Here is a 24,076-nt window from a genome sequence, read left to right on the forward strand (position 1 = left end):
TATTCGGTTGAGAAGCTCTTATCATCCAGTCTGCTGTCCAAAAATCTGAAAGTTAGAATTTATAAAACAGTTATATTACCGGTTCTTCTGTATGGTTGTGAAACTTGGACTCTCACTCTGAGAGAGGAACATAGGTTCAGGGTGTTTGAGAATAAGGTGCTTAGGAAAATATTTGGGGCTAAGCAGGATGAAGTTACAGGAGAATGGAGAAAGTTACACAACACAGAACTGCACGCATTGTATTCTTCACCTGACATAATTAGGAACATTAAATCCAGACGTTTGAGATGGGCAGGGCATGTAGCACGTATGGGCGAATCCAGAAATGCATATAGAGTGTTAGTTGGGAGACCGGAGGGAAAAAGACCTTTAGGGAGGCCGAGACGTAGATGGGAGGATAATATTAAAATGGATTTGAGGGAGGTGGGATATGATGATAGAGACTGGATTAATCTTGCACAGGATAGGGACCGCTGGCGGGCTTATGTGAGGGCGGCAATGAACCTTCGGGTTCCTTAAAAGCCATTTGTAAGTAAGTAAGTAAGTAATATAAGACATAATTTATACAACACTATTCATATTACAATACATGAAATCTTGTGATATATTAACAAATGAATTACATAATAAGCATTATTATAACAGTACACAGAAGAACAATTTGAAGGAAGGCTGTTATGTAATGCCTTGAGCAGTTGAACGTGCTTTCTCATTCTTAGAGACCGGCATAATGTGATCGAAATTGCCAGAATATGACATTTATTTTGACAAAATATGAAAAAAATATTTTAATGCTAAAATGTATTCTACCTTAAATCATTTGTTGCTGACATATCGCTATTTACAAAATAAACCTTTACAGACTATGTAGTAACTTTACCTACAGATGAAACAATTCCTTGCATGTATACAAGGTTGCCTACGCTCCAACCATACAGCGGTCAGATGTGAACAAGAGCAGGTGTCGAACATGCGAAGTGCAGTGTACTTCGGTGGAACATAAACTGTTGAAATGAAATATAACCAATTTTACAGTTGTTACTCTTGGTAGTCTATATGGAGTGTACAATTCAACTAAAGCATACATATGAGTGGTTCGGAGCAAAAGGGTGTAGATCAAAAATGGTTAATGAGAGTTAAAGTAAACATTCTGTAAAATACAGTGCAAAGTAGCAATTAATATTCAATTTATTTAAACTATTAGTATTCAGTGGATAGCACGAAGGACATATTAATTGCTACTTTGCGCTATATTTTACAAAATTTTTTACTATAAACCTCATTACCCAATTTTGACTTACACCACTTTTGCTCTGAACGGCTCATATTAGAAAGACTTAATACATGAAGTAACGACAGTAACGCTGCACTGCAGGTTAGAAATCGACTCGCTCACTTACTACCGCACTTTTTTTTAAGATAAAGATTATTTATTTACTACTGTTTTAGTAATCTATACTAATAATAAATCTGTAGCCGAAATTTTTCTGGTAATTTTCGATTTTCCAAAAATAATTGATCCTAACATATATAATTAATCACCCTGAAACCGAAAATTGCTTTTTTGAAATTTTTGTCTGTCTGTCTGTCTGTATGTTTGTTACCTTTTCACGCGATGATGGCTGAACGGATTTCGATGAAAATTGGAATATAAATTAAGTTCGTTGTAACTTAGAGTTTAGGCTATATGGCATTCAAAATAGATTATTTAAAAGGGGGTTATAAGGGGGCCTGAATTAAATAAATCGAAATATCTCACTTATTATTGATTTTTGTGAAAAATGTTCCATAACAAAAGTTTCTTTACAAATAATTTGCGATAAGTTTTAATCCTTGAAAAATTTTGATAGGACTGATATTTAATGAGATAAATGAGTTTTAAAATTAAAATAACTGCCATCTAAGGCCGTGTAATGAATTAAAAAACAAATGGTTTCGTCTATAAGGGGCCTTGGACAGAAACAATCGAAAGGTATGAAAGATAGCCTACAGAGAATGTTTCTGTGTTTGTATGAAGTAATATCGGAAGCTAAATTAACCGATTTGTATAATTAATTATTATTTCACCACTGGAAAGTGTAGTTTCTCTAGATGGACATAATGCTATAATGTTATTACAGTAACTTCTGATATAATATAATATAATATAATATAATATAATATAATATAATATAATACAATATAATATACAGTAATATAATACAATTAAGAAACATGTTAAAGGAATTGTCATTGCACCAAATGAGTGGTCTCTGGACCAAAATGATCGCATTTTAATTATTTGGATGCAATTTAAATTAAGTAACATAATAAACGATTTATCCTTCTATCAAACACCAATGTTCCCTGGATCAAATGTCCTATTTTAATTATGTAATTACTTTATATTTATTTCTAACGGGTGCAGCGGAGCGCACGGGTACGGCTAGTACAACAATAATTCAAGAGCTTACATCACACTATACCTAAACGATAGGAACATATTATTCATATTATACACACTTTCATTTGCCTAAATAACGTTGAAAAATTAATTCAAATTTACTATCTTCACTGGAGAAGAAAAGAAAGAACACTTTCATTCTTAGCAGTCACATTACAAAGGCCAGTGGTACAAATTAAATAACATTGTTGATACATTGTAAAAACAGGATCCAGATGCAGACACGTGTAGCAGTGTATTACCACATGGCCGACTTCCCTCCCCCCCTCGGTGCTGCCAAAGCTGAAGTCGCCCTGTGTTCCTAATGCTGACGTCACTCTGTGTTGCCAACGCTAAAATATTCAAAGCAGTAGGCCCTAACTATTCTTCCGTAAGAAAGTCTAGAATTTGAAGTTTTTTTCTAACGTGTACACCAGTTTGTAGATATATCCTTCTGAGTTCGGGTGAAGTTATTGTTTTGATTTGCAGCATATAATAATAAAACCCATTGCAAGCCACAATATACTAAAATAATGGGGAGTCTGTGGCAAGTCCAGTTCAAGAACGATCCGCAGATTCGTGTTCGGGTTTCTTGCCTTGTGCACATTGTTTAGCTGTTGCTGTACCATAACCAAATACCACTTTAAGTTCTGAACATCTTGTTAGTCTGTGCCTAATTGTATCAATATTCCCACATGTCTTGCACTGTGGAGTTGGAACAATGTGACACATGTACAGTGAAACCTGTCTAAAGCGGCCATCTGAAGTTACCTTGTAAAATGGCCGTTTTATCAGGTGGCCGCTTGATTAAGGTTGAGGTTTTTTATGAAAATAGTGAATTTCATTGACTTTTTATTACTGTGCGCGTACAACAATCGTGCATATTAAAGTCAGCCTCTTCCAATTCTTGCAGAACTGAAGGCAGTCTATTTTTTCTATTCTTCAATAACATTGGTTGCAATGTCACCTCCTTTACCAGACACAGAACGAAATTCAATGTTATGCCGTTCTCTAAAGCACTCTACTCTAACCTCCCATTACTAGCAACAAAATTGCTTACATTGAGTTTTTTTGGCAATTTCAAGAGCCTTCTCTTGAATCATAGGCCCACTTACTGGCAATTTCTTCGCCTTGGCACACTTGAATCATTCGTAAACTAAATCATTCACATTACTAAACACAGATTCTCTCTTCTTTTTTGGCATATTTTTTCCCCAATTCTTTTAATATTTCATCTTTATTCTTAATTATACCGTTTATTTGTGTCCTTCCACATTTGAATATTTGTGCAATTTTTCTCGCAGATGTTCCCTTCTCACTTTCTTCAATCATTTCTCGTCTCACCTCTAAACTACTCTAGATTTATTGTTAGACATGATTTCTCTCTCAAACTAACTTCACAGTTTCTCTGAATCAACTGAATGAAAAGAAGAAAAATTCGTAAAAGCTGGTCCAAATAGAGAAAGATAGAAAGAGGAGAAAAAAATTCGAATGGTTAACTACTGACCTGAAGCATACTGTGACATTGTCGATGGAAAACATCAGTGTTTCAATCCTTCAAAAACGAGTATGAATTTATAGCTGTGCAGGGTCGAAGTGGAAAGTGACAAAAGAGTCATAAAACTGTAACCAACTAACCCCAAGATATGGAGGGTGTACTGTTGTACACTTAGGTATTGTCCTCGTGATATTGCTTCCTGTCCTCTAACCATCGAAAAAATAGGTCAGACAGTATCCGTGAAAAGATTTCTTGTTGGACAGTGACTGTTATAGTCAGGTTCCAATCCAAATAGACCCCGGCCACTGGCCGGCGCATGAGGTGGCCGCTAAATAAAGAGAGAATTTGTATTGATCTTATGGCAAATCCAATTTGTTCCAGAGAAAATTGGCCTTTTAGCCAGGTGGCCGTTTAAATGAAGTGACCGCAAAGGCAGGTTTCACTGTAGTTTCTTCCTTCATAATTATCCCATTAATTAACGCATGTCTCCCATTTCCAACTTGATGGTATTTTAAAATATGACCAAATCTTCGTCCAGTTCTTATTAGGAAATTTACATTCTACATTCGATAACAACTTCACTTGGTCTTGTAAGTAGCTGTAGATCAGTTTAGTTATTTGTTCTGGTGCAATATTTGTGTCTTCCAACAATTTTTTGGCGTCACTGGTGATGAGTTTTTTCAAAGACCTGTCATACTGGATGCATGAAATGAAGAAATATAGTTAGATATGAACACTAAAGTGTCTATACTGTGGACAGCGCGTAATATATATTTTATAAATAGAGCATCACATTTAGATTTTACAGTAGTTAATTGTAAACCTCCTTCCTTGATCGACAATCTGCACTGAGGTCGTGCGATACGAAATACGAAACCTTTCCACAAATAGAATCCTAAAATTTTTTCAATTTGTTGAGTTGTATGTTCGGGTATCGGAAGAACTTGCGCAAGGTACCATATTTTGTGAGGGTGTCGTGTATAGTTCCTGGGGTAGCTCAGTCGGTAGAGCGTTCGCGCGCCAAGCGAAGGGTCCCGGGATCGATACCCGACCCCGGAACAGTTTTTCCTTGAAATTATTTAAAATAAACGTGTTTATATGCCACACGTTTTGGATACATTCAAATTTCGACTGAGATGTCTTTGTATTCCATATCTGAATTTATTAACAATATCCTTCCAATTTAATTCAATAACATCCATAACATTGGGTGTAAATAGTATCCCTAAAATTTTCATTTCATTAACATTAGTAAATCGAGTTGATATCGTTTGCCCCTTTGGAGTTAGGGCCATGAAAGTAGTTTTCGTAAAATTAAAGACAGAGTTTGACGCACTTCGGAATAGGCTACCTGTAGCACTTCCTGAATACGAGGAGGATCTGTTGTTTCTTTGCATAAAATAATCACATCGGTGGCATAGGCATAAACCGGTGTTATAGACACCATCTGTCTGTTATTACACAAGGAAAAGGTCAGCATCCTCAGCAGCGTTTCTAATGCACATATAGATAATATCATTGACATTGGACAGCCTTGACGCACGGACCTTTGTATGGCGATTGGTTTCGTAAAATACCCGTTTATTTGTACTCGTGAATGCGCATTCTGATATAATTGTTTGAAGGTATTGATAAGTTTTATAGGCATATTTAATTGCAAACAAATAGGCCTAGGAATGATTGATATTATCAGAGGCATGCTGTTAAGTAACCCAGCAATCTCATTATCTCCTTGTTGCAATAACAAATCCCTAATAGCAGAGAGGATGTTGGCGATCTTTCTGCCTGGCACTGCAAAGCCAAACATCTCTTTATCGTAGACGATTGTGTGTGTTAATGCAACACTGTAAAAGAAAGAAAAGACTTTCTTGTAAAGAAAATGGAACAGTCGACCTTCCTTGATATCAAAAGATATTGCGAAATGCAATTTCTTGGTGTGCAAAACAATACAGATGGTAACAAGGTCCAATGGATGAAAAATAAATGGCTGAGGTGCGAATCAGCTGAACCAATGAAAATTAAATTTTGATATTCTCTAAATGAGCCAGACGCAGTTTTTCCTAAATTTAGAAATGCTTTAGGAGATGGCCCACTAGCACATTATTGGTTAGACAAGATAAATGTACTGCCCTAATGGGCCAACTCCAGGGCTTTGAAATACGTGTAATTTCATGATATTATAATTAGGTCGAAATATATGTTCTTTCTTTTTATGTCATATATGCAATTTTATCAATATCTTTTTTATATATTAAATTAATAATTACTTATTAATATGTATTCAATGAATTATCTTATGTATTTAACTTTACCTCAATTTTTCTCAGTTTCATGAAAATGGCACTTGGTCCACCACGGCTCTCAGCTCTTCATTTATTTAGACTATCTATTTACGTGATGATTTGATATTTTTCATTTTTGTACCTATGCGTTTCTCAATCCCAACTCCAGAACGATTCAGATTGTCAACAATGTTTCTAATCACTGTTAAGTACACAGTTCTACACCAGATATTTTTAATGTTTCAACAGCATCTGGAAAAAAACCTAAAAGACGGCCAAGCATAATTTCTGTTTTGTTCCATGCCTTCATCTCATCTAATTAATGTTATTTACCTCAAAATGTTATTTCTTCTCTTTACAGATTAGAAACATCACATCAAAATTCACTGTCAGATATAACAAAGGTAAGTTCATGTTTATCGTTACTTCTTTCCAATGGCAAACCCAGAAATATAGTTTGGGCGGCTATCTGTAATCAGATACATAAAGCAACATTGAAGCTGTGAAACTGTTTCCTTACTCAAAGAGCGGAGGGACTAAGAAGTATAGGAAGTAATTCGCTGGTGGGAATGGTTGGGGCTTTTAGATACACTCCAAATATAAGTTACGAACCTTCGAACATCGTAAACATTTTGACATTCTTTAAATGAAAGTATATTGTAAAAATCTATTCACGTGGATGCAATATAAGGTTAAATGTTTTAGAAATCACACACTTCCCACAATAATAGATACATACACATCAAAGCAATATAAATCTTTCGTCTTCTTTCTTTCTTCTTCTTTTTTTTTTTTTTTTTGTTTCCTTTTCCTGCTTCTTTTTTTATTTGGGTGCGCATGAGCCCCTATCCGCTCTTCCCGTGGGAATACCACTCTTTGTTTTCAAACAGTCATTTATTATTAAGTGTTGAGGCCTTATATCATCTGATCGGAATTTCATAAAGTTACAGCTAATCGTTATGAGTCCGTTTATCAGCACAACTTTTACAGCCACATTCAGAATATTATACTCATCTTCACAATTAATATTTTGCCAATTTCATGTACGAAACGTAGTTTAAGCCATGGCGGCATTTGTCTCAATTTGCCACGGGGCTTCTACAAATGTGACAGACGTTCAATGTAGATATGCAACAACCACAATCAGCTTGAGAAACAGAAATGATTATAGAGGAAATGAAATTAGAGAGGTGTATTAGTTCTGGAGATTGCCAGCTATAATAAAACATTAATGGAATGGAATGGGCAATGTTTAAGAAAGTATGTAACAGTACAGTATCCGTAGATGGCGAGGAATGGATTTCAGGGCTGGTACAATTTGCGTATAGTTTGGAAATATGGAATATTCTCGTACACCTGTATGTTAGTTTTGGGTGTCTCAAATCATTAGGAAAAACATGAATGCAGACTGACGGAATTTGTAATCGATTGGTATTACTGAAACTTTTCCAAAGTCTTGTCCGTGTTTATAAGTCAGGCATATGCTGACGAACAAATTTATACATTGCACTGGAACAGGAACGATTCCAAGTATCCCTACTTATTCCCTTTGGCTCAGAAAGTCTTGAGGCATTCCCTATCTGTTGGATGATCCGCGGCATGTGGACGTGATGGTTATTAATCACATTCAACTGTCAATAGTGTAGGAAGAAGCAGCCCCATCCGCCCATTCTGCTACATAGTTCAGTATATAACAGCCATACACAGTGTGATGATAGAGCCAGTACAGTTGTTTCAAGAGAAATAACACACAATATTAAGTGCATTTTATTTTGTGTAGATTAGTCTTGTACAAATTGGTATTATATTTCTAAACTTGTGATGATTTACTACTCATAGTAAATTTACCATGTATTTGTTTATTTAGTTATATATTTATTTATTTATATGTTTTCTTTTTATCTATTTATTTATCTATTTATTCATTTATTTATTTACTTCTCCCTCTTCTTCTTCTTCCACTACCTCCTTATTGCCGCCTAAGCAGCGTGGAGGGGTTGCCTCTGATCCATTTCTTATATTGATCCCGGTCAGCTGCAAGAAGTTTTATTTGTGCAATAGACTTAGTTATTTACCTATTTATTTATCTATTTACAGACGTGGACAAATTATTAGACTAAAACTTTTTCTTGGAAACATAATACAATTCGTCATATCAACTATCAATATAATTCTCAGAGTCTCCATTGTTTTAAATATGATTGTTTACACCTTCTGGTATATTTTTCCAAAGGTTAAGCATATTTTTTTTCTGGCTAAGTTGGTACTACTGGTGTTTTAATTATATACTACTGCAAAAGATATTCTTCCATGGCCAGCAAGAAGACCGGACAAGAACGAAATTGAAAATCTCTGATCTACACTGAAGAAGAAAGTGAACAAAAAGAGGCTTACAACAAAACATGGACTCATTCAAGCACTGTCTGATATCTGGCTAAATGATGCTGATTTTCAAAGAAAGTGTCAAACTTTGGTTTCCAGCATCCCTGACAAAATCAACGTGTTAATAAAGAATAAGGGAATGTTCACAAAATATTAGTAACCTCCAGACTCAATTTTCTGTTCATTACATCTGTGCAAAATACATTTTTGTTCATTATTTCTACCGATAAATACAGCTTCGTTGCACATATAATTAATTTAGTCAAATAATTTGTCCACGTCTCTATCTGTCTGTCTGTCTGTCTGTCTGTCTGTCTGTCTGTCTGTCTATCTATCTATCTATCTATCTATCTATCTATCTATCTATCTATCTATCTATCTATCTATCTATCTATCTATCTATCTATCTATCTATCTATCTATCTAGCTGTCTGTCTCTCTGTGTGTCTGTCTGCCTGCCTGTCTATTTTATTTATTTATTTATTTATCTATCTATTTATTTATTTTATTTATTTATTTATCTATTTATTTATTTATTTATTTATTTATATATTTATTTATTTTATTTCTTTATTTATATGTTTATTTATTTATATATTTATTTATTTTATTTCTTTATTTATCTATTTATTTAATTATTTATATATATTTATTTATTTTATTTATTTATTTATATATCTATTTATTTATTTATTTTATTTATCTATTTATTTATTTATTTATTTAATTTTTTTATTTTATTTATTTTATTTATTTATTTATTTATTTATTTTATTCAATTAATTTATTCAATTAATTTAATTTATTTACTTATTTATTTATCTATTAATCTATTTATGTACGTGCTGATGAAGCCTTTTCATCTTTGTACGTATGTGTTTCTCACTTTCAGCTCCGGAAAGATTCAGATTGCAGATAATATTTCTAATTACTGTTGAGTACGCAGTTGTACACTTGGTATTTCTAATATTTCAACAGCCGCTGGTAAAACACGCCCAAGCATAATTGGGTCATTCCATGCAAAAAAGTATGTTTTTGAACCATGATGTCTCAAAAGTTAAAAATATTGTAGCAGGTTATTCTGCATGTTCTAAATATGAATTTCAAGCAATACTATATTTATATATTTCATAGTTTGGCAGCAATCACAATTTAAAATATTGGTTTAACAAAGAACACGGTTTCATTCACTGAAGTTTTCTCACTATGTAAAGGAAGACGGAAAAGTGATTTCAATGCAATTCGAAAAATGAGAGCCTTGTTTACAAATGCCCTTAAAACGAATATATAATTTTTAAATACCTAGTAGTTACCCACCGTAAAATAATTAAAAAAAATATAGAACATATAATGCAATTCATTCTTACAGACGAAAAAATATGTGCTTAATTCTTTAGGGTATATTGATTCCACTGTGAAAATTTCAGAATAGTAACTTAAATATTATGTCAGATTTTAATAAAAATAACTCATCGGAACAAAGGAGCTCAGCAGGTAGGCTCTCCCGTCGCACAGAATGTTGCGCGATCAAGGTCAGGGACGGACGTTTGAGATTATTCATCGTAATGAAGTCTACGACCGCCACATATAGCAAGCGATTTTCAACCGTCAGAACAAAAATTAATAATTTTATTAATTTAATTATTCACAGGTTTTTTAGATAAAGTCATAAAACTTGGGAGATGGATTAGGAATAAGATTTTCTTCAATACGAATGAAATTCGCATGAATTCAATTTGTTGCATTCGAATATAAAACTATTTCTTTTTTCAATGAGGTGTTTTTATGAGCACGCCTTAATATTATTCGGATTAGTCTTTAAGGTATTAAAATATGGTTGTTCAGGTTTACAATGGGTCTGTTTAGTTTTGATGACACTTCATACAGGGTGTCTAGAATATTTTAAATAATGGATACCATGTAACTGCCACCCATTTTTCAGTCATCCGTATGACTAAAATATTAATGATATGGCGGCCATAGTTGGCAGTTTAATTTATTTTCATAACAACATTATTATATTAAAAGCCCAAAAAATTCATGGCATCGCTGGGATAATCTTAAAATCTTGCATGGAATGACCCAATTTGTATTAAGCTCAATGCCTGCATCTCATCTAATTAATCTCGCTTACCTGTATTTAAACAGAATGTTTTTTCTTCTCTTTACAGATCATAATTACAAGAAAGAAAATTACCAGTGTAACAATAGAAGGTGAGTTCATATTTTTCGTTTGTTTCCAGTGGCACTCCTACAAATGTAGTTTGGGCGGGCTATCCGTAATCAGAGATAAAAGCAACATCGAAGCTCTAAAATTCAAACGTGGATGAAGAACAGAAATTAATTACCTGGTGGGAATGTTTAGATACACTCCAAATACAAGTTACGATTCTTCGAACATTAAAGATATTTTAAATAAAAGCATACTGTAAAAATCTATTCATATGGATCCAGTATAAAACTGAGTAACTTAAAAACCACACAAATCGCAAAATAATAGATAAATACACGTCTTTCCTCATTCTTTTTTATCTTTCTTTTTTTTCTTCTTTATTTCTTTTCTTTTCCAACTCCATTCTTCTTATTCGAGTCCCCTTACCCCCTTCCCATAGGAGTGCCACTCTTTGTTTTTAAACATTCTCATTTTATTGAACGTCCTTGTTAACCTTAAATAGTTAATACCTCAAAACAATTATGTTGTGATCAGAATATGTGTTAGTCCTACGCAACTAACAGACAATAGCCTACAAGGTTCATTGTGTGGTTCAAAACTAATAAGTTCCTTATTAAATGTCGTCACCTTACAATATATCATCTGATCTGCATTTCAGAATTTTACAGAGAAGCGTTATGAGATCGTTTGCGTTTCACAAAGTTATGACTGCATATTAAGAATATTATACTCATCCTAACAATTAATATTTTGCCAAATTTATATATCATACGGGTTTTAAGCCGTAGTGTCGCATTTGACTAAGGGGCTTCTAAAACTGTGATGGACAGTCAATGTAGAAATGCAACAAAAACAATAAGATTCGTAATAGCTCAGAAACAACCATGAATATGAAGGAAATGAATCACAAAGTTGTATGAAATAATTCTATTAGATATGGAGATTCTAAATTATAATGAACCCTTAAAGGGGTAGAAAGGCCAATCAGTGTTCAAGAAAGTATGTAACAACACATTATCGGTAGCAGTCGAGGAATAGATTTCAGAGTTGGTACGATGCACGCTTAGTGTGGAAATGTGGTAATATCCTCGCAGGTCTCCGTAGTAATGTTCATGTCTCAAATCTTTGGAAAGCAAACACTCGTATAGACTCGAGAAATGTGTAATAGTCTGCTATTATGAAAACTTTTGAAAATTTTTGTTCCTGTATTTAAGTCAGCCATAAGTAGACGAAAACATTTGCAAGTTTCTGTTCTGTGTTAGTATTACATAATGCTTTAATTTACTGCAAACATTATCGTGCTGACACAAGTTACTCCCATATCTGTTGGGTGATACGGGCCAGTGGACGTGAGGAGTCAGCAGTTTCTTCCTTGGCATTGGCCACTTATTGTTATAAAATGTTTAATATATATTCCGCTATAAATAGTGGTAGGAAGACGGAAACCTATCCGCTCACTCTGCTACATAGTACAGTATAAGTTAATTGCGTGGCTGGGGATAAGGTTGAACCTCTATAAACAGTGTGAGGGTAGAGCCAGTAGAGTTGAGACAACTCCGTTTATCAAGTGCTTTGTGTCTTGTGTTGAATGTGTCATACAAATTGGTGTTATACATTTTTAACTTGTGATAAATTATGACTATTTGTAAATGTACCATTTACTAACTTACTTACTTTATTACTTACCTACCTACTTTATTTATTCATTCATTTATTCATTTATCCACATCCGTGCTGGTCGTCCCTGTACATAGTTATGCGTTTCTCCAGTTCATCTTGAGCACGATTCAGATTGTGAACAATATTCATAATTAGTGTTTAGTACAGATTCTGCATCAAATATTTCCAATGTTTCAACAGCAGCTCGCAAAACCTAAACACTACAAATCGTAATTTCTATCATATTCAGTACCCACTGCCCTTGTAACTTGTCTCTCCTCTTCTATCCTATAGCCTACTGACCGCCTCACTCGCCACGACAAGCAGCAGCTCCAACATTGAGTTCATATTTACCATTACGATCTGTATCGTTGTGAAACTCGGACTCTCACTTTGAGACAGGAACTGAGATTAAGGGTGATTGAGAATAAGGTGCTTTGGAAAATATTTGGGGCTGAGAGGGATGAAGTTACAGGAGAATGGAGAAAGTTACACAACGCAGAACTGCATGCATTGTATTCTTCACCTGACATAATTAGAAATTTTAAATCCAGACGTTTGAGATGGGCAGGGCATGTAGCACGTATGGGCGAATCCAGAAATGCATATAGAGTGTTAGTTGGTAGGCCGGAGAAAAAAAGACCTTTGAGGAGGCCGAGACGTAGATGGGAAGATAATATAAAATGGATTTGACGGAGGAGGTGGGATATGATGATAGAGGCTGGATTAATCTTTCTCAGGATAGGGACCAATGGCGGGCTTATGTGAGGGCGGAAATGAACCTCCGGGTTCCTTAAAAGCCAGTAAGTAAGGAAAACACATTTACAAGCAATGAATGTCGAAGTACTATAATATAAATTGGAAATAATTTCAGTTAGTTATTGAAAATTAAATATTAGAATACAATACATAGGCCTACAAAAATGAGCAATTCAATAACGTTTGCTTTTAATAAAATAAAAATTATTTTATAAAAAAATATGAAAATTAAAATTCGCTCCGGCATAGCTCAATCTGCTAAGGCGCTTGCCTGCCAATCCGGAGTTGCGCTCGGGCGTGGGTTCGATTATCACTTAGTTCAGTTTTTTCCAAATTTTGGGTAATCTATGGTGAATCCTCGGCCTCTTCTCGCCAAATACAATTTCGCTGTCACTAATCCCATCGACGCTAAATAATCTAGCTTCGTTAAACAACCGAATAAAAAACTAATAAACCTGATTTTAGTCATTTGTTGACATTCAAATACTCTATTCGAACATCACCTATACTGCAACGAGCATCTGGAAGAAATGCTAACTAATCATTATTTCTAACAAAATCACTTTTAGAAAAACTTTAACACACAGAAATAAAAAAATAAAAAATTCCGAATAAAAGATTATTTAATTTTTTAGTAGGTTATTTTGCGACGCTGTATCAACATCTTAGATTATATAGCGTCTGAATGAGATGAAGGTGATAATGTAGGTGAAAATGAGTCCGAGGTCCAGCATCGAAAGTTACCCAGAATTTGATCCTGCCACACAGCCTCTCAGAAGCCGCCCAGTCACGCAGCCACAGCCGCCTAGTCAAGCTGCCACATAGTCACGCAGCCACAGCCGCCTAGTCACGCTGCCACATAGTCACGCAGCCACAGCCGCCTAGTCACGCTGCCACATAGTCACGCAGACACAGCCGCCTAGTCACGCTGCCACATAGTCACGCAGCCACAGCCGCCTAGTCCCGCTGCCACATAGTCACGCAGCCACAGCCGCCTAGTCACGCTGCCACATAGTCACGCAGCCACAGCCGCCTAGTCACGCTGCCACATAGTCACGCAGCCACAGCCGCCTAGTCACGCTGCCACATAGTCACGCAGCCACAGCCGCCTAGTCACGCTGCCACATAGTCACGCAGCCACAGCCGCCTAGTCAAGCTGCCACATAGTCACGCAGCCACAGCCGCCTAGTCACGCTGCCACATAGTCACGCAGCCACAGCCGCCTAGTCAAGCTGCCACATAGTCACGCAGCCACAGCCGCCTAGTCACGCTGCCACATAGTCACGCAGTCACAGCCGCCTAGTCACGCTGCCATATAGTCACGCAGACACAGCCGCCTAGTCACGCTGCCACATAGTCACGCAGCCACAGCCCTCCTAGTCACGCTGCCACATAGTCACGCAGCCACAGCCGCCTAGTCACGCAGCCACAGCCGCCCAGTCACGCAGCCACAGCCGCCTAGTCACGCAGCCACAGCCGCCTAGTCACGCTGTCACATAGTCACGCAGCCACAGCCGCCCAGTCACGCTGCCACATAGTCACGCAGCCACAGCCGCCTAGTCACGCTGCCACAGCCGCCCAGTCACGCTACCACAGCCGCCTAGTCACGCTGCCACATAGTCACGCAGCCACAGCCGCCTAGTCACACTGCCACATAGTCATGTAGCCACAGCCGCCCAGTCACGCTGCCACAGCCGCCTAGTCATGCTACCACAGCCGCCCAGTCACGCAGCCACAGCCGCCCAGTCACGCAGCCACAACCGCCTAGTCACGCTGCCACATAGTCACGCAGTCACAGCCGCCCAGTCACGCTGCCACAGCCGCCTAGTCACGCTGCCACATAGTCACGCAGCCACAGCCGCCCAGTCACGCAGCCACTGCCGCCCAGTCACGCAGCCACAGCCGCCCAGTCACGCTGCCTCATAGTCACGCAGCCACAGCCGCCTAGTCACGCAGCCACATAGTCACTCAGCCACAGCCGCCTAGCCACGCTGCCACATAGTCACGCAGCCACAGCCACCCAGTCACGCAGCCACAGCCGCCTAGTCACGCTGCCTCATAGTCACGCAGCCACAGCCGCCTAGTCACGCAGCCACAGCCGCCTAGTCACGCTGCCACATAGTCACGGAGCCACAGCCACCTAGTCACGCAGCCACAGCCGCCTAGTCACGCTGCCACATAGTCACGCAGCCACAGCCGCCTAGTCACGCTGCCACATAGTCACGCAGCCACAGCCGCCTAGTGACGCAGCCACAGCCGCCCAGTCACTCAGCCACAGCCGCCTAGTCACGCTGCCACATAGTCACGCAGCCACAGCCACCTAGTCACGCTGCCACATAGTCACGCAGCCACAGCCGCCCAGTCACGCAGCCACAGCCGCCCAGTCATGCTGCCACAGCCGCCTAGTCACGCTGCCACATAGTCACGCAGCCACAGCCGCCCAGTCACGCAGCCACAGCCGCCTAGTCACACTGCCACATAGTCATGTAGCCACAGCCGCCTAGTCATGCTACCACAGCCGCCCAGTCACGCAGCCACATAGTCACGCAGCCACAGCCGCCCAGTCACGCTGCCACAGCCGCATAGTCACGCTGCCACATAGTCACGCAGCCACAGCCGCCCAGTCACGCAGCCACAGCCGCCTAGTCACGCTGCCACATAGTCACGCAGCCACAGCCACCCAGTCACGCTGCCACAGCCGCATAGTCACGCTGCCACATAGTCACGCAGCCACTGCCGCCCAGTCACGCTGCCACAGCCGCCTAGTCACGCTGCCACATAGTCACGCAGCCACAGCCGCCCAGTCACGCAGCCACAGCCGCCCAGTCACGCAGCCACAGCCGCCCAGTCACGCTGCCACAGCCGCCCAGTCACGCTGCCACATAGTCACGCAGCCACAGCCGCCTAGTCACTCTGCCACATAGTCACGCAGCCACAGCCGCCCAGTTATGCAGCCACAGCCGCCCAGTCACGCAGCCACAACCGCCTAGTCACGCTGCCACATAGTCACGCAGCCACAGCCGCCTAGTCACGCTGCCACATAGTCACGCAGCCACATCCGCCCAGTCACGCTGCCACAGCCGCCCAGTGACTCCGGGATCAGGGACGGAATTTGATTGTGTCTTTATGTAATTACCATTATAGCAAGCAAATCGAGTTTCAAAAATAATATTTATCTCTGTTAGAGAATTACTGAACCCCAGTGTCATGGTGCAATAATGCGCAATTCTTAAGTTAGCTTAAATTCATAATTTAAAATATACGATATCTCACTGTTCACTTATCTTCAGTAAATGTAAGACTTCATGTAGAATAAAATGTTTCACTTAAAACGTCTTCTCAAATATTAATACCATTCCACACGATTCCACCTTCTGACTTCGTATCATATAGGCAAATAAATTTGTGCTTGTTCAATTTCATTTCTGTATCTCATTCACTGCAGTCACATATTATTGCGTCTAATCATATCTGTTTTGTTTACAAAACAATTCTATGAACTCATGTTTTATTGATTAAGACAACGTATTTTTGTAATCTCATAGACCTTCTTAGGAATGTCTCCGTGTAGTAGAAGTTATTGGGGCAATAAATTGCCTGTAAATTTTACCTCAATGGCTTTCTCAAAATAACTTTGAGAATTTTCTTTGTAACCGATTACTTTTTAAGGAAAAAATGATAGACTGTATTAATTCCAAGCAAAACAAAGTTATTATGCAAATGACTTGGACCGAGAGCTCAGCAACCAATGTAATACTGCAGATAAGTTGTAAAATTTGCTTCTAAGAAAAACGTACGTATGTTGTGAATTTTTAACTTTGGAGGATATGTGATAAAGTAGATTAGAAAAACTTAAATGTCTAAAAACACAGAATACTAAACTTGTTTTGAAAAAAGTCAACCACTACAATCTTAAAAAATATCGCCAATTTATAAAACAAACATTTACCCATTAAAGCCCAAATTAATTTATATATTCAAAAAAAAAAAACGAAAAGAACGTATCTATTCCATAAATTTTATCCATAAGATGCTAAGAATGTGTTTCGTTTCTTCTGCCGTGCACCATGTAGGTGAAAATCACCCGGTCTATAAATAGACCTCTGGGAACTTACAATATCTGTGTATTCATTTGAAATAAAGTAAATATATTTTTACGTATTTAATGTATTATAACCACAAAAGTTTACACCAATATAAATAAATTTATTTATGACAGTTTTAGTATTTAATGCAACAATACAATGCAGCTGCAATAATGAAACATTTATTTTAGGAATGTCTGTCTTTACCGAGTGTGGTAAGGCTCAAATCATCTTTCATAAAGAGTTACATCAAACTTCTTGCGGAATGTTACTGGTCTGCATTTATACCATTCCATCCGGCAGTGTTCCTGAGAGGGTCGTTTTGCCATGAAATGACCTCTACTATCTATCCTCGTATCAAATTTCACTCCTCGAGGTGATGAAATAGGGCGCACCATTCTCTTGCAGTTAAAGAACATCTTGAGATATTGAACAGCCAAGCATCGTCGGAATTCAAATATGTCCAGGGAGTCTCGTCCTTGTATATTTCTGTAGATAATCCAACCATTTATTATTGCCATATCCAGCATTCTGACAGAGAGATCCTAGTACCACTTTTTTCCACGGATTGAAGTGGCATATTTCCCTGCTAACCAATCATGATGGTCCACTCCACCCATGTACTTTCTGTAGTTCTTTATGACCTGTGGTCCACACCTGTGGAGTAACGGTTAGCGCAAAACCAGGTGGCCCGGGTTCGATTCCCGGTCGGGGCAAGTTACCTGGTTGAGGTTTTTCCGGGGTTTTTCCTCAACCCAATATGAGCAAATGCTGGGTAACTTTCGGTGCTGGAACCCGGACTCATTTCACCGGCATTATAACCTTCATCTCATTCAGACGCTAAATAACCTGAGATGTTGATATATCGTTGTAAAATAACCTACTAAATTAAATATAACCAGTGGTTGCTGCACACTTATCTTCTGTCTCACATTTCTGTCCCACCTGCTTGCAGAAATCCCTACATCAAAGTTTGATTCTTCAGATAAACATCTGTTGTCATCCCACTTCACGAACAGAATTTCGCCATTAGTGTCAAATGCATAATTGTACGACTCTAGCACTGAATTCTGCAGTAATTTCGTATCCTGAAGAAGACAGGCGTCCATTCTGTTTTCTCTCACAGTTTCTGTAACCCGGAAACCAAGGCTCTGAAGGTGGAGCAAAAGGTCTCTACTTCTAAAAAAAATATCAAATTATGTGTCGTGAGCCCGAGGATGCACAAGTCTGCTGCCTATCACTGCCGTGTCCTTACGAGAGATTTTATACACAGAGGATAGAAAAACTCAATGTGATGCTAGCCACAAAAGAAATCAGTGAAAACTGATACTATCTGACATTATATTGCGAAAGAAAATGAAGCAATATATCGTACCATTACAATATTCAATTTTTTTCCTCTTTACTGTTATAGGCTTATGTTGGTGAAAATAGAATGCGTGGTTTTCATTATTGGCCGAAAAATATTATTGCACATTTTATAGGCCACTGTACTTAGAAGTAAAAAGAGATAAATCCACTGTTCAAAAATGTATAGCCTACATTGCGGACGTACACTTTATCACATTTATTTCCAATTTAATGTATGAAATAACATTTCTGGAGATCGAAGAGTAAGGCAATTTTCAGATGCTAATCTACTTGCAATTGCACAGTCCTACTGCCGACAGTCACTGGCTGATATCAACTGTTGCAATGACACACCTCTCTCTGACGTGATACCATAAGCGCCCAGCGGTCTATCTATACACCGCAGCTGTTTCAGTTCATTTACATACATCTGTGTATTCCTTGCGCAAGCAATAGTAGTAACCTTGACACTACTAAATCACAAACCAATAGCAATATCGAGACAATATAACACGGAAAAATAATTATATTCTTTACAGAGCGAAACATCATTTTATACCTAACTAATGCGAACTAAGATACGTTAATGAATTCTTATCTTTGAAAGAAGATAAAATGTTTGCATATTTAGTTAACATCTTACATGATATATTTATAATGATCATTAATATTGAATCAATGTGGCGCCAGTAAAAAATCAAATGTAGTTGAGTATGCAAGGGTCTATAAATAGACCACTGGGCATACAAAACACGCTAAACCACAACCAAATAGTTGCAGAGATATTTATATATTATGCAATAGTGCTGGTATATATATATATATATATATATATCCCAAATTATGCAAATATTCCAAACAATTTTTGAAAAAAAAATTCAAAGCACGCCTGTAGTCTCACTTACATTCAATAACTGCAGTACAATAGAACCCCGAACAAAAACAACAAAACGCGTAGAAATTGTACGATTTTGTACAAGTAAAAAATTAACAGCATTAATAGTAATAATAATGAAGGACGAAGCAAATACAAAGTACTTTCTGAAGATGGTTACTGCAGTACTTCTGTCGCATGCTGTATGTTGTATGGTGGTTTTCCTAACTCCCGTGAGAGCTGCCGTGCCGCAACACTTTCTCTTACCGTTTTGCTACAACGCGTTGTACAGATTGTCATATTCCCTCACTAATTAAGAGTTGTCTCCTGATCACAAAATTGTTCCTTTCTTACACTTGACATGTTAACTACAGCTCAGTTAGAAGCTAAAGTAATCCTCCTCTGCCCTTGCATGCAACCCTTCCTCGACACGCGTTCATTGCACAGATCATCCCCCGTCACTATTTGCGCAGAGGAGTTCTTTTTGTTCTCCTGAGGCGTACTTTGGGAAGAACATTTTTTATAGTCTTCGTCTTAACATTATGTAAATTATGCCTCTTTGTGAGGAAACCAGACTAAGTCTAGGATGTGGCAGACCAGCACGCACATCTACTGAGTGTGTACTCACGGCTGTACGCTTTTATGCAGAGTCCCACGAAGTCGTAATTGACGTAGTCTGTGGAGAACACGTGGTATGAGGGACGCGGTGCTTGCAGATGGTGGCGCTGGATACCTGCGTGGCATTGCACCAGTCCTGCAACATAGAAACAAATTATCTTACCAGAACGGCACGTCTTAATTCGTGATTAGGGCAGCTGAAAGGGGAAATCATATTGTGCACATGCGAAAATGTTATTCCTGCTGGCAATGTGAATATAGTGCACATATGAACTTTTATACTTGCAGTAACTCAAAACAATTACTCTTTAAACTTTATAAAAATATTACTGAAAGAACGCATTAACATAATTTAATATTTCCTGCCTTATGAGTAGCAACGTAATACCATAATGTCAATGTATTGATATTACGCCAGGGGTTTGAAAATCACTTACTCAGAAGTATAATAGTATATTATACAACGAGCCTATAATGGTAGTAATTAAGACGCGAGTATGTTTATGAAACGAGCCCAAGCGAGTTTCATAATTTTCATACGAGCGTCTTAATTACCATTATAGCCAAGTTTCATACGACTTTTTATGCTCGACCATATTTCTAACTTGAAATTATTCATAAGTATTCATGTTATTGTTATCTGAGTGAGGAGCGGAACTGACCTTGTGCAATAGCTTACCTCATAAATTGTGAGATGTGCGCAGACGCGAAAGTATTGATTTTTTCCGAGAAACAAATGTCGACATTGACCTTGATATAATCTAGAGAATAAAATAAACATTAATCTTGATATAACCTTGAAATTGAATTCGACATTGAAAAACGAGATGACAAATTGAATTTATTTGAATATTATTTACAATTAACGCTAATTATTATAGTAACAGAACTAACTTTATTTCAAATGTATGTTATTTATTGTGCAATTGGTGAAATCGCTACTTGCGCTTTCATATTGCTACAATGGTATGTTCTGATTGGCGGAAGACCTGAACTTTAATGAATAGGTGTACTTTAATGAGGTCCATTAAAGTGCTTCTACCAGGTGTATAATTACCACATTTCGGCATGGTCGAGCATAAAATTCTTTAGAGTAATGAAACTATTTTGATGTCATTGATCATTAATATTGGCAGGCGAAGCAGATATGAGGAAAACAGGTGAGAAGAAATTTCACATGGAAAAACTTAAGAAGTAGGAAAAAAGAAAATATGACGCAAATTTTCTAGAGAAAATCGATCATTTATAATTCACAGCTCAGAGTAATATTGAATACTGGACTCATAAAAAGCTCATAAAAACAATAGAATATGGCCAAAGTATGAGTCACTGATGGACTATTAAATTATTTAGATTGAATAAATAACGACTCCACTCCACCTTTGGCCAAAGGTCTCGGGATCGATAACCGGCCCCGGAACAATTTTTCCCTTGATATTATTCAAGTCTGCTTCCCAGTGAACTTCACCTCAAAGCTAGATTTGCATGCTGCATGATAGTTTACATACACCTGTGAGGTTGCCTCTGTTTGTGAGTTTATATGTTTTTGTGATGTGTATTATTTAATGTACCGAAGTACATATGATATTTCCATGCAGATATTCTGCGTCATCATACGATGAAAGAGTAATGGAACGGAGAAAAATTCTCTCCGGCTCCGGGATTTCAATCGGGTTTTCAGCTCTACGTGCTGATGCTTTATCCACTAAGCCACACCGGATACCCACCCCGGCGTCGGACAGAATCGTCTCAGTTTTAAGTTCCAACTCTTGGGTTCCCTCTAGTGGCCGCCCTCTGCACTACGTCATAGATGTCTATGAACGTAGGACTGAAGTCCACACATGTGCTGAGGGGCACTCGTTATGAGTGACTAGTTGGCCGGGATCCGACAGAATAAGCGCCGTCTTAAATCACGAAGTGATTTACTCATATCATATTTATTATTTTAATGTACCGAAGTACATATGATATTTCCATGCAGATATTCTGCGTCATAATACGATGAAAGAGTAATGGAACGGAGAAAAATTCTCTCCGGCGCCTGGTATCCGGTGTGGCTTAGTGGATAAAGCATCAGCACGTAGAGCTGAAAACCCGGGTTCAAATCCCGGCGCCGGAGAGAATTTTTCTCCGTTCCATTAGTCTTTCATCGTATTTTTGTGATGTGTTCTGTGTTCTTTATGCAATGTTGTATTTTAGTTTCTTGAAAAATGATGCAATCTTATATGTGTTTTTTTTCTTATATGTTATTGTGATGTATTTATGTGTCCCTGTATATGTGTTATGTTTCTTTGTTTGTGTTTTGTCTTTTTTTATGATATCTATTATGTAGTGGTTGTATCCATTTTCCTGTGCTGTGTATTCGATAGTGTGTATTTCTTCCTTATAGTCTTATTGGCTCATAGGCATGTTTATGTATCATGGATCGTAATGCTGTGTGTTAGTGTTGTGTGCGGTGATTGGAGGTGTTGTGTACGTGTTAACGTAGTAGTGGGTTTTGCTGTAGATTTTGAAATATGTTTGTTGTCTGTTTTTGTTGTTGTGATGTCTAAAAAATTTACGATGCGTTGTTCTCAGTTTCTAGTGTGTAATGTGTTTTGGGTCTAGTTTGTTTATGTGTCTGTGTAGCAGTAGCGGACGGTGGGTTTGAAAATTGAGGAGGCCAACACATGACTGATGAGAATATAAAAATATAAAGCCTGTGACGTACCTCATTACCAAGCCCAGAATTTATAGATTTTAAGAAACTAAAATTAGATTTTCCAATTTATGTTTTAGGATTTTAAATCTTACGTTTAGGAATTTATATGATTTTACGGGGGGGGGGGGAATAAACAACATACTGTTAATATATTACAACGGTTTAGTAAGATTGCCTGTCTTTAGGACACTTTAAGTCCTAACCTATGAATTAGGTCTTTTAGGTCATATTGCATTTAAGAATGTTACGCTTTGCTACATAAAACGAATAACAAAAGCAATATTTCGAGAGTAAGGAGATAGCAACAAAACTGATTCGAACCTAAGAATCCGGGACTTTCTCATTACTATTACATAGGTTAATTTTACAGCAAATTAACTCGACGATCCTCTTTCTTCGCAAACCGATCCATTAGGTCACAATATACTGAACAACTGCTACTAGAGGAAGCTAGAGACAAATCTGCATTTGTTTCTAAACTTCGATATATTTAAAATACTGTATAAATAAATACAGCTCATAACCAGACATCGGATTCTAGGGCAAATGCCTATTTTGTTTCTTTAGGAGAAAAGTATAAATGATTATTAATATTTGTGTTTCATGGAAATTGAAAGGTATTCAAAGAGTTTTATAGTGCCCTAAAATGCCCTAAAACGGTTATTAGAGCCTAATTTGTTAATATTCGCCTAAAAATGCCTAACTCACTGTAAAGTTTCGCATTTTACTCTTACTTTTTATAATTTATACATGCATTCACTGCGAAATTTAAGGCATTTAAAAAGTGGAAAGTTTGCTTCACTCCGGCCATGAAACCATTGATAAAGGAAACAAAATGTTTTGAATCTCACGACACTCGCAATAGATTTCACCGATTTTAACATGTTTGGAGGCATAAATGCCGACAAAGAACCAACCTTAGTTTTGAAGCAGGCAACAATCACAACATGTGCTGCTACCGATTCAGAGATATACTATACTATAAAAATGACTGTTTTCGGTCTGAAACCGATTAGCTGTACTGCCCTTCAGAGTGTCATAAAATCACAATTTTTGGAGAAAGAGTGTTTTTGAAATATTTATGAAAAGTCGTAAAACTGCGAATTAGTAGGGTAAACCGTTACAAAATATTTAAAAGAATGGCCCTCCTAGTGTTAACACTACCAGGAAATGCAACAATAAGTGGAACTTTGTATTTTTGTCCAATTGAATCTCAATAACAACGGTTCATTTGAATGCTCGTTAACAGTTGCTCTTTCCCTCACCTTATTTG

General features: G+C 37.7%; 1 long non-coding RNA gene and 1 other non-coding gene across 2 annotated transcripts in view; one reads left to right on the plus strand and one right to left on the minus strand.

The window, feature by feature from the left end:
• LOC138711553 (uncharacterized) overlaps positions 1-24,076 on the minus strand; it is a 138,678-nt gene that overhangs the window by 84,016 nt on the left and 30,586 nt on the right. The window contains exon 2 of the long non-coding RNA XR_011335377.1: positions 20,113-20,238. This is a non-coding gene — a long non-coding RNA (uncharacterized lncRNA). The remainder of the gene's footprint in view (positions 1-20,112; positions 20,239-24,076) is intronic.
• Positions 4,906-4,979, plus strand: TRNAG-GCC (transfer RNA glycine (anticodon GCC)). The gene has a single exon. It is a non-coding gene; the product is annotated as a tRNA-Gly (tRNA).

This window comes from Periplaneta americana, chromosome 13, assembly GCF_040183065.1.
Source record: "Periplaneta americana isolate PAMFEO1 chromosome 13, P.americana_PAMFEO1_priV1, whole genome shotgun sequence".
In the NCBI taxonomy this organism is placed as follows: domain Eukaryota; kingdom Metazoa; phylum Arthropoda; class Insecta; order Blattodea; family Blattidae; genus Periplaneta; species Periplaneta americana.